The sequence below is a fragment of the Dama dama genome, chromosome 12, assembly GCF_033118175.1.
Source record: "Dama dama isolate Ldn47 chromosome 12, ASM3311817v1, whole genome shotgun sequence".
NCBI lineage: Eukaryota > Metazoa > Chordata > Mammalia > Artiodactyla > Cervidae > Dama > Dama dama.
The window spans coordinates 12,558,708-12,567,189 of NC_083692.1; the positions used below are offsets into that span (position 1 = coordinate 12,558,708).

The 8,482-nt window shown below is 45.2% G+C and overlaps 1 pseudogene; it reads left to right on the forward strand.

Moving 5' to 3' along the window:
* Positions 1-2,467: 2,467 nt before the first annotated feature.
* On the forward strand, positions 2,468-8,234 carry LOC133065901 (small ribosomal subunit protein uS5m-like; annotated as a pseudogene).
* The last annotated feature ends 248 nt before the right edge of the window (positions 8,235-8,482 follow it).

Genomic DNA, 8,482 nt, shown 5'->3' on the forward strand with positions numbered 1-8,482 from the left:
TCCTTAAAATCAGTTTTGGTTTCATTCCCATGCATTATACATCTTGCTAGCAATGATTGCACCAGATCCTTTTCCTAGGTTCTAGCAGGGGTGGGGTGGGAGGGGATCACTCATTGTCAGATATTTTTAAGTGCTTCAGGAACAGGAGTAGTCCAAGACATCCCCTCCCTAGTCCTCTACCCCACCTCCACATGCAGCTCCTAGCAATACAACACTCCATGCTTCCACCTATCTAGAATTGGATTATTTTTCCCCAAATAGGTGCATGGGCAAGGGGTTGACTGGAGGAGAGACTTCAAAGCCTTGAAAACATCAGCCTCCAGCCCCCAGGCTTACCTCTCCACTCTTCTGCCTCATGAGGAAGTTGTCAGGGTGTGAATACCAGTCCAGCCACCTACTGCTCTAATACCCCAGTCGCTAGATTCATTGAAAATGTGCCTGAAATGTAGATGTTATTGCTAGAAAATATTAAGGAAGAACTGGACTTTGCGGCTTCACGTTATATGAAGACATGGGATCTATGTTTTCAATCAGCTGTAGTTCTGTCGAGAAGGAAGAATTTGTTGAAAAGAGAAGGTTAGCAAGAGATGGAGTTCTCTTTCCTCTGCCCATTCATTACTAGGATTTGAATTTGAACAGCCCTGATTTGTAAGCACCAACCCTAGTGTTTACCTTGAGACTCCCCAGTCCGGGAATCTGGTGATTACTTCCCCATGAGAAGAAGGACATATATTATAAGGAATCAGGATAGTGAAGGTCAAAGTGAAGTGAACTGGAAGTCGTTCAGCCGTGTCCAACTTTTTGTGACCCCATGGACTGTAGCCTGTCAGGCTCCTCTGTCCATGGAATTCTCCAGGCAAAAATACTGGAGTGAGTTGCCACTTCCTTCTCCAGGGGATCTTCTGGACCCAGGAATTGAATTTGGGTCTCCTGCACTGCAGGCAGATTCTTTACCATCTGAGCCACCAGGAAAGACCAAGGTAGGAAGGTCCAGGTATTATTTTACCAAAATGATTGGAATAAATCCAGAACTCCATGTCACATTCCCCACCAAAAATCTCACCTTAGTGGGGGAAGAAAAGAAAACACGTGACTTGGTTCAGAGAGTAAAAACATGTACTGGGTCAAAAGTCCATTGTTGTAGCCACAGGGCAAAAATCAGGCTTGATAATGATATTCATGAAACTGGCATGGTAGTGCCCCAGAGGAACCTGATTAAGAGTTGCAGTTAAGAGCCAGTGGTCCCACGGGGACATATTCTGACCTGTGTGCACACTGAGGCAGTTTGGAAACATTTCTAATCTTGGGTGAGCTTAGCAACTCAGGCATCCCTAGTGATAAAAAACAATAACCCCAAGGAGAATACTAATGCTAAACTTAACTACCCTCCCCACAACTTTGCCACAAGAGAATCATCATTTATATTTTGGATATTTGTATTTCGAATAATAGTTTTAGCCTAGGATAACTAATCTATGATTTGCTCTGGCAACAGTAAATCCTTTATCTACATAGTATGCATTTAGACTTGCTTAAAATATTCTGTGTTCTTCCAAGATAGGCTCTTGTTTCATTGTTAACTTCTGGGGTGGCGAGAGAGAGTGATGTTTAGAACCATAATAATAATGGCAGACAGGGGTGTGGAGATGAGAGTGACTTTCTTCTGTTGAAGAATGTTCTGAAATGCCGGGCTGGCATTTTGATTCTCAAGTAAGGGTTATGTACTCTGATTACAGGCAGAGGTAAAACTTTCCAACTTCTTGTTGTTGAAGCTGAAAGCCCATAGTATTTCTACAACACTCTAAAGGAGAATTTGGATCAACCAAGATGATACTAGTTCTAAAACGTAGCTCTGAAGCCATTTCCCATATCATCAGAACCCATAAGCCAGGTTGCATATTCAAGATCTCCGATAGGTCTTTGCTTATGTGGCTTTTCACTGATCAGTTAGCATCTACTTGGGAAGAAGAGACTTCCCTGGTAGCTCAGAGGGTAAAGCATCTGCCCGCAATGTGGGAGACCTGGGTTTGATCCCCGGGTGGGGAAGATACTCTGGAGAAGGAAATGGCAACTCACTCCAGCACTCTTGTCTAGAAAAATGCCATGGACGGAGGAGCCTGGTGGGCTTCAATCAATGGGATCGCAAAGAGTCGGACAGAACTGAGCAACTTCCCTGGAAAGAAGAGAACATAAGCAGAACAAAAGAAGTGACAAGGCAGAGACAGGACATCACAACCAGGAACATTACCTCTAAACGCTCTGCTTCAAAGGTTTGCTTTTATTTGTTATTGGCTTCTCTTTCACTCCCAGAGGGGGTCCAGCAGAGCCTCATTTGAGACAGCTTTCAGCTGTGGTTTCATGTAGAGGGTGACCTGTCAGAATCCAGTGGAGTACATGCAAGTGAAATGGAGCAGACACTGGAAACTGCCAGGAGACCAGAGGCTGCACTTTATTTCACAACCAGATGATGACAAGGAAAACCCAGGAGTCCAGGAATCCAGGCTGCCACGGGGACTTGGCAGCTAGACCCCAGGCCATGAGGCAGGACACCAGAGTTCCAGGCAGACAGCGCTCCACCGGAGCTCCAGGCCGGCTGAATCATCCTGAACTGTGAGATGGGAAAGACGAAACCAGGTCAGGTGCTCCATTTACCAGGGGCCAGGGAGAGATCATAGTACTCCTTGAGGTTTCTTCTCCAGTGTTACTCCAGGCCAGGCGGCATCTAGAGGGCCCTAAGGGTTTCAGTAATTCTTGGAAGGGATAGTCACAGCCCATCAGATTGAAAGCATTACTGGGTATTCAGAAGACAATTTCCGGGGCCAGTTGCAACTCTTCACCTTTATGTCCTTGAATCATGACCAATGGCTTGCCCTTCCTCTTTGGTGTTTGTACCATTCAGATATTTACTCTTTATTCTCAGGCACTCCCTGCCCTGGGTAAAGCCATTAATGAGTGAACAAATGTTTGCTGAAGTGGGTGTCTCTGGGTTAGATACTGAACAGGGAACACACAAGTTCAGGGCCAGAGGCTCTCCCCGCAGGGCCAGTGTAGTCAGTGTAGATTACTGTTGTCACTGTTACAAGATAAGGTAGTTGAGGGTAGATGCTGAATAAGAGGATGCAAAGGTAATAAGTTATAGAAGCTCAGATTACTGAACTGATTAAACAGAGTAAAGCAGTGTTGACTCACGGAGGCGCAATAAGGCTATTATTGAAGCCATGTTATTTGTTAGGCTTTTTGCGCTTTGCTTCCTAGAGTAGTACCTTGCTCATCTGAATATATCACATTGTATCTAGTACATTGCTTACCTTGTAGGGGCCAGTCTGCAAAGGTCTTTGAGCCTCTGGGCATATGGTTTCCCTTTCTGAAAGCCTCTCCCAGAACCACTACTCTCTTATTCCTGACACTTTTGCTAGAAAAACTCATGTCATTCAGTTTCAGGTTGGACATCACCTCCTCTGGAGGGTTTACCTAATTCTCCCTCCAGATGTTTTGGCTAGGTGTTCCTCTTCTGGTTTCCCACAGCGTCCTCTCATCTTCCTTGTCAAGACACTTACATCACTCACTGAATTATGTCTTCCCTTACTGCCCTGTAAACTTGTGGGCAGGAATGGGGTCTTGAGTTCACATGCCCAGAGCAATTCCTGGCTCAGAGTGGAAGCTTAGTAAATGCTCACTCTTTTAATGAATGAACACATGAAAGAATGAATGCATAAAGGGAGGCATCATGAAGACATGGAGGCAGATGCTTTGGCTGTGTTTTGAGCTCCTTGCCTGGTCTTCAAATTGGCCCCCTTCTTCTGGCAATGGGGTTCCTCTCATCTACATCCACCTGGGAGGTCTCACTGGAGTGATTTGCAAGGAAGGGATGCAATCATCAGGATGTTTATTGGACCATCCTCTCCCACTAGGCTGGCTGTTACTTCACAGAAGTGGAAGACTGGGCAGGTTACAACTCACCACAGTCTTCCCACTGTGACTCTCTTTCATTTCAAGCCAATTGACAAATGTGTATTGACTTTTCTCAGTGCACGTTCTCTGTTGCCTTTGGCTTAACAAAAACCTGCACAACCATCCTCTGGTTAAATTTCTATGCTGTCCCCAACTTTACGTGTGAAGAAACTTAGTTACATAACATGCAGGAGGTCAGGCCAGGTTAGTGACACACATCCCTTTCGACCCAGAAGCGTCTGGTTTACAAGCTGTGACAGGTTGTTCCCCCGCTGCCTTGGAGGTCCTGGTTCACTATCTCCTGTCAGTAAGGAATGAACGGGCGAAAGCGTTTCCTAAGTTTGAGTTCCTATGACTTTCTTAGAAAATAAATACCAGCTTTTTATAGATCCTGATTTATTAGCCAAGCCAGCTTGCTGAGTGACTTTGAAAACGTTTGGAACCCATTGCTCTATTAACCATGGTCACAAAGGGGAGAAAGTGGGACTATTCACAATGTCAACCTTGGTTTTCTTTCACCTTCTCTCCACCGCAACTCCCAGAGCCCCCCCTTGAAAGGCATGGCCATCTCTCAGGGCCCTTGGGATATTAGAAAGCCCTTATTTTCCTGGAATATCTTGGATTCAGTGTTCCCTTCTGCAAGGGTTTTCGCTTCATCTGAACAGGCACCTTACCTCTCAGAACTCCTCTTCCATTGTCTCTCCAAGATTTCTGAAATTTCTCCAACAAAGAACAAAGCCTTTCTTTGGTAATTAGTAATAAGTTTTGAGCCACAAACACCCAGGGATGAGAAGCCAGTTGATTCAACTTCATACACATCAGATTTGTCCCCAAGGCTTGAGTTTCAGAGTGAATAGGGAATATAGAAGTAGATACTGATTTCACAGAGAATTCTATGGCAGGGAAGAAAAATATTAAACTGGAGATACCCAGAGAAGTTGCCATCTTCAAGGTTTGTCTTAAACAGTTTTCTCATAACAGTATTCATCTCTTTATCTCTTTTGTCTTCCAAACATTGCTGTGAAGATGAAAGTCATAGCAATCATAATATTCTTTTTGGAGGAATACTTAGGGCTTCCCTGGTGCCTCAGAAGGTATAGAATCCACTGTCAATGCAGGAGACCTGGGTTTGATTCCTGGGTTGGGAAGATACTCTGGAGAAGGGAATGGCTACCTATTCCAGTATTCTTGCCTGGAGAATTCCAAGGACAGAGGAGCCTGGTGGGCTACAGTCCATGGGGTCTCAAAGAGTCAGACATAACTGAGTGACTTTCACTTTCACTTTTTTGTAGACATGGTGGGAACAGAAGTACAAGCGGCCAGTTAGGAGTATACACCCAATGGTAGTCAAAGTCTTCCCATTTAGGGATTATACAAACATAAGAGAAAGCATCCAACCAGTCCGTCCTGGAGGAGATCAGTCCTGGGCGTTCATTGGAAGGACTGATGTTGAAGCTGAAACTCCAATACTCTGGCCACCTGATGCGAAGAATTGACTCATTTAAAAAGACCCTGATGCTGGCAAAGATCGAAGGTAGAAGGGGACAACAGAGGATGAGATGGCTGGATGGCATCACCGACTCAATGGACATGAGTTTCGGTAAACTCCAGAAGTTGGTGATGGACAGGGAGGCCTGGCCTGCTGCAGTCCATGAGGTCCAAAGAGTCGGACATGACAGAGTGACTGAACTGAACTGAACTGAACTGAAAACAGAAGGCAGAAACCATTCATGGTCTTTATTTTTGACACATATAAAGTATTCTTAAGTTGCAGGCAATATTCTTTAGCTGGCTGAATAGGGTTTCTCCACGGCAATAGTCTCATATTTATCTTTGTTTCCCAGAACCTAGCATTGGTCCTGGTGTTTATTATGTGCATAGTAAATATTTCCTGATTTGATATTCATATGTAGTCCCTTTGAGATCCTTTGTATTTCATTTAACTAGGGCCTCTCAAGTTTTTATATTGGTTTTGTAAAATGTAAGGATGTTTCTTGAAATCTCTGTGGAATATTTTGCCTTTTATTTGCAACAGGTCTCTTACTTGTGAGAAACTCTCTTTTCCTTGGGAGAATAGGCTGAATAATATATGTGAAAGGACCAAAATTCCTCCAGAGATAAATATCATACTTAAACTATTATCACCTTTTTCATTCATGCATGTCTCCTTGTTGACTCAGAACGTCCCTGTTTGGACAAGTGTTGAGAGTTTCTCTAAGCTCTTCCATGGTATTGCTGCCTCAGTTGCCATTTTACTTGGTCAAGCAGCCTGCAGGGGCTTTAAACTGACAGTAGCCCCTCATGCAAACACACGCCCTAAATAGCAGCCATGGGGTCACAAGCAAAGGTGAGGTTCTGATACGACTTCCCCAGTGGCCCTTGTGAGCAATGATCTCTGCTGCCTCCCAGTAGGTATAGGCCTATGTTCCACTTAGATAAGGCCCCTGTGGGGCTGGTCTTTTAGTTTGAATTGACCAATAAGGTCCTAGCCTGGGAACCCCAAAGCACTCCACCTATGGACGTGTACTCCAGATCCTGCCTCCCTCTCTGCCTGCCTTGACCCCTCCTCGTGTGGCTCTTCGAGGCATGCCATGTACTTCCTCCAGGATCTGTGAGTGATAAACTTGTTTATTTCACTTATTCTTGTGGTCAGTGGTCGAACCATGGCTCATCATCTGGCGTCCTGTGTTTCCACTGAACAAATGTTAATTTGGCAAAGTCATAACAGCAATAAATTACACAGTCACTATAAAGCCCTTGGAGTCAGAAAACTTAGGTGATAGTCTTCGACTGCCCATTTGTGACCTCACGCTAGCTATTTACCAACCTTGATGCTTTTGAACTGTGGTGTTGGAGAAGACTCTTGAGAGTCCTTTGGACTGCAAGGAGATCCAACCAGTCCATCCTAAAGGAGATCAGTCCTGGGTGTTCATTGGAAGGACTGATGCTGAAGCTGAAACTCCAATACTTTGGCCATGTCATGCAAAGAGTTGATTCACTGGAGAAGACCCTGATGCTGGGAGGGATTGGGGGCAGGAGGAGAAGGGGACGACAGAGGATGAGATGCCTGGATGGCATCACTGACTCAATGGACATGAGTTTGAGTAAACTCTGGGAGTTGCTGATGGACAGGGAGGCCTGGCATGCTGCAATTCATGGGGTCGCAAGGAGTCGGACATGACGGAGCAACTGAACTGAACTGATCTCTGAATGAGCCCCAGTATCTTAGCTAAAGCAACGTCATCTTCCTTTACCCAAGGGCTTGTTCTCATTCAGCCCATTTTGTCTTCCTTCCCTTAGTCACTTGCTATCCTATCTCCATTTTACTCTCTTCATAGCACTAATCAGTTCATGAATTCTAATTAATTTTTTGTGTATATATTGTCTTTCCCCTCACTCCTTGCCCCTCCTGCCCACATAAATGCAAGAACAGGGGTCAGATCAACAGTGAAGGGTGTCGTGGCTTCCTATGGCCTGGTCTGAATGCTCCACTTATGAAAAGCGGAGCTTTACAGACCATCACTCAAAGAAGCAAGGAAGAGCAAGAAAAGGTAGAGGCTGATGTGGTCCAACAAAGACAGGAGTGGGACCGGAACAGGAAGATTAAGGTTAAATGGGAGCGAGGATGGAGCAGAAACTCGTGGGGCGGCATCAGTCTTGGCCCCTCTGACCCTGGTCCCAATAGAGAAACGTATGATGATTTTGATACCAGGATACTTGAGGTGAGAAATGTTTTCAACATGACGATCAAAGAGGGAAGGAAGAGATCCGTCCGTGTCCTGGTCGCTGTGGGGAACGGCAGAGAAGCTGCAAGTTTTGCCGTTGGGAAAGCCGCTGAACGGGCAGATGCAAATATACCATGATATTTCCTTAACATTTAAAAGGACACATATCAAGATGAAAAAACAACCAGAGGCTATGGCCTCCGCTGCCACCGAGCCATCACCACCATCTGCCAGCTCATCGGCATCAAAGACATGTACGCCAAGGTCTCTGGCTCCGTCAACATGCTCAACCTCACCAGGGGCCTCTTCCAGGGACTCTCTCACCAGGAAACCCCCCAACAGCTGGCTAATAAGAAGAGTCTCCATGTTGTGGAATTCTGGGAGGAATGTGGCCCTCTGCTCATCGTGGTTGCCTCACCACGGGGGGCCTTGAGAAAGGATTCGGAGCTGGAAGATGAGGTTCCAGATATCAAACTGGACTGGGACAATGTCAAGGCCATGAAGGGAATGAAGCGCTCTGTGTGGTCAGGTTTAAAGAGAGCTGCCACATCTTTTTAAAGAGTAGGCCTCCCCTCTGCCTGGGTCAGCCTGGCACTGGGTACTTCCAGCACCTGGGAGAGAGACTCATCTTCTCACACTTTAGATTGTCGTTTTTTTTTTTTAAAGGAAAGGCCAATCTTACATTTATTTACAAATAATAAATAATACAGATGTAATTGATTGAGCACATCATACATACCAATCACTGTGATAGGAACTTTACATACGTGTCTTAGTTAAAAACTACTTCAAATATTTATTTAAAC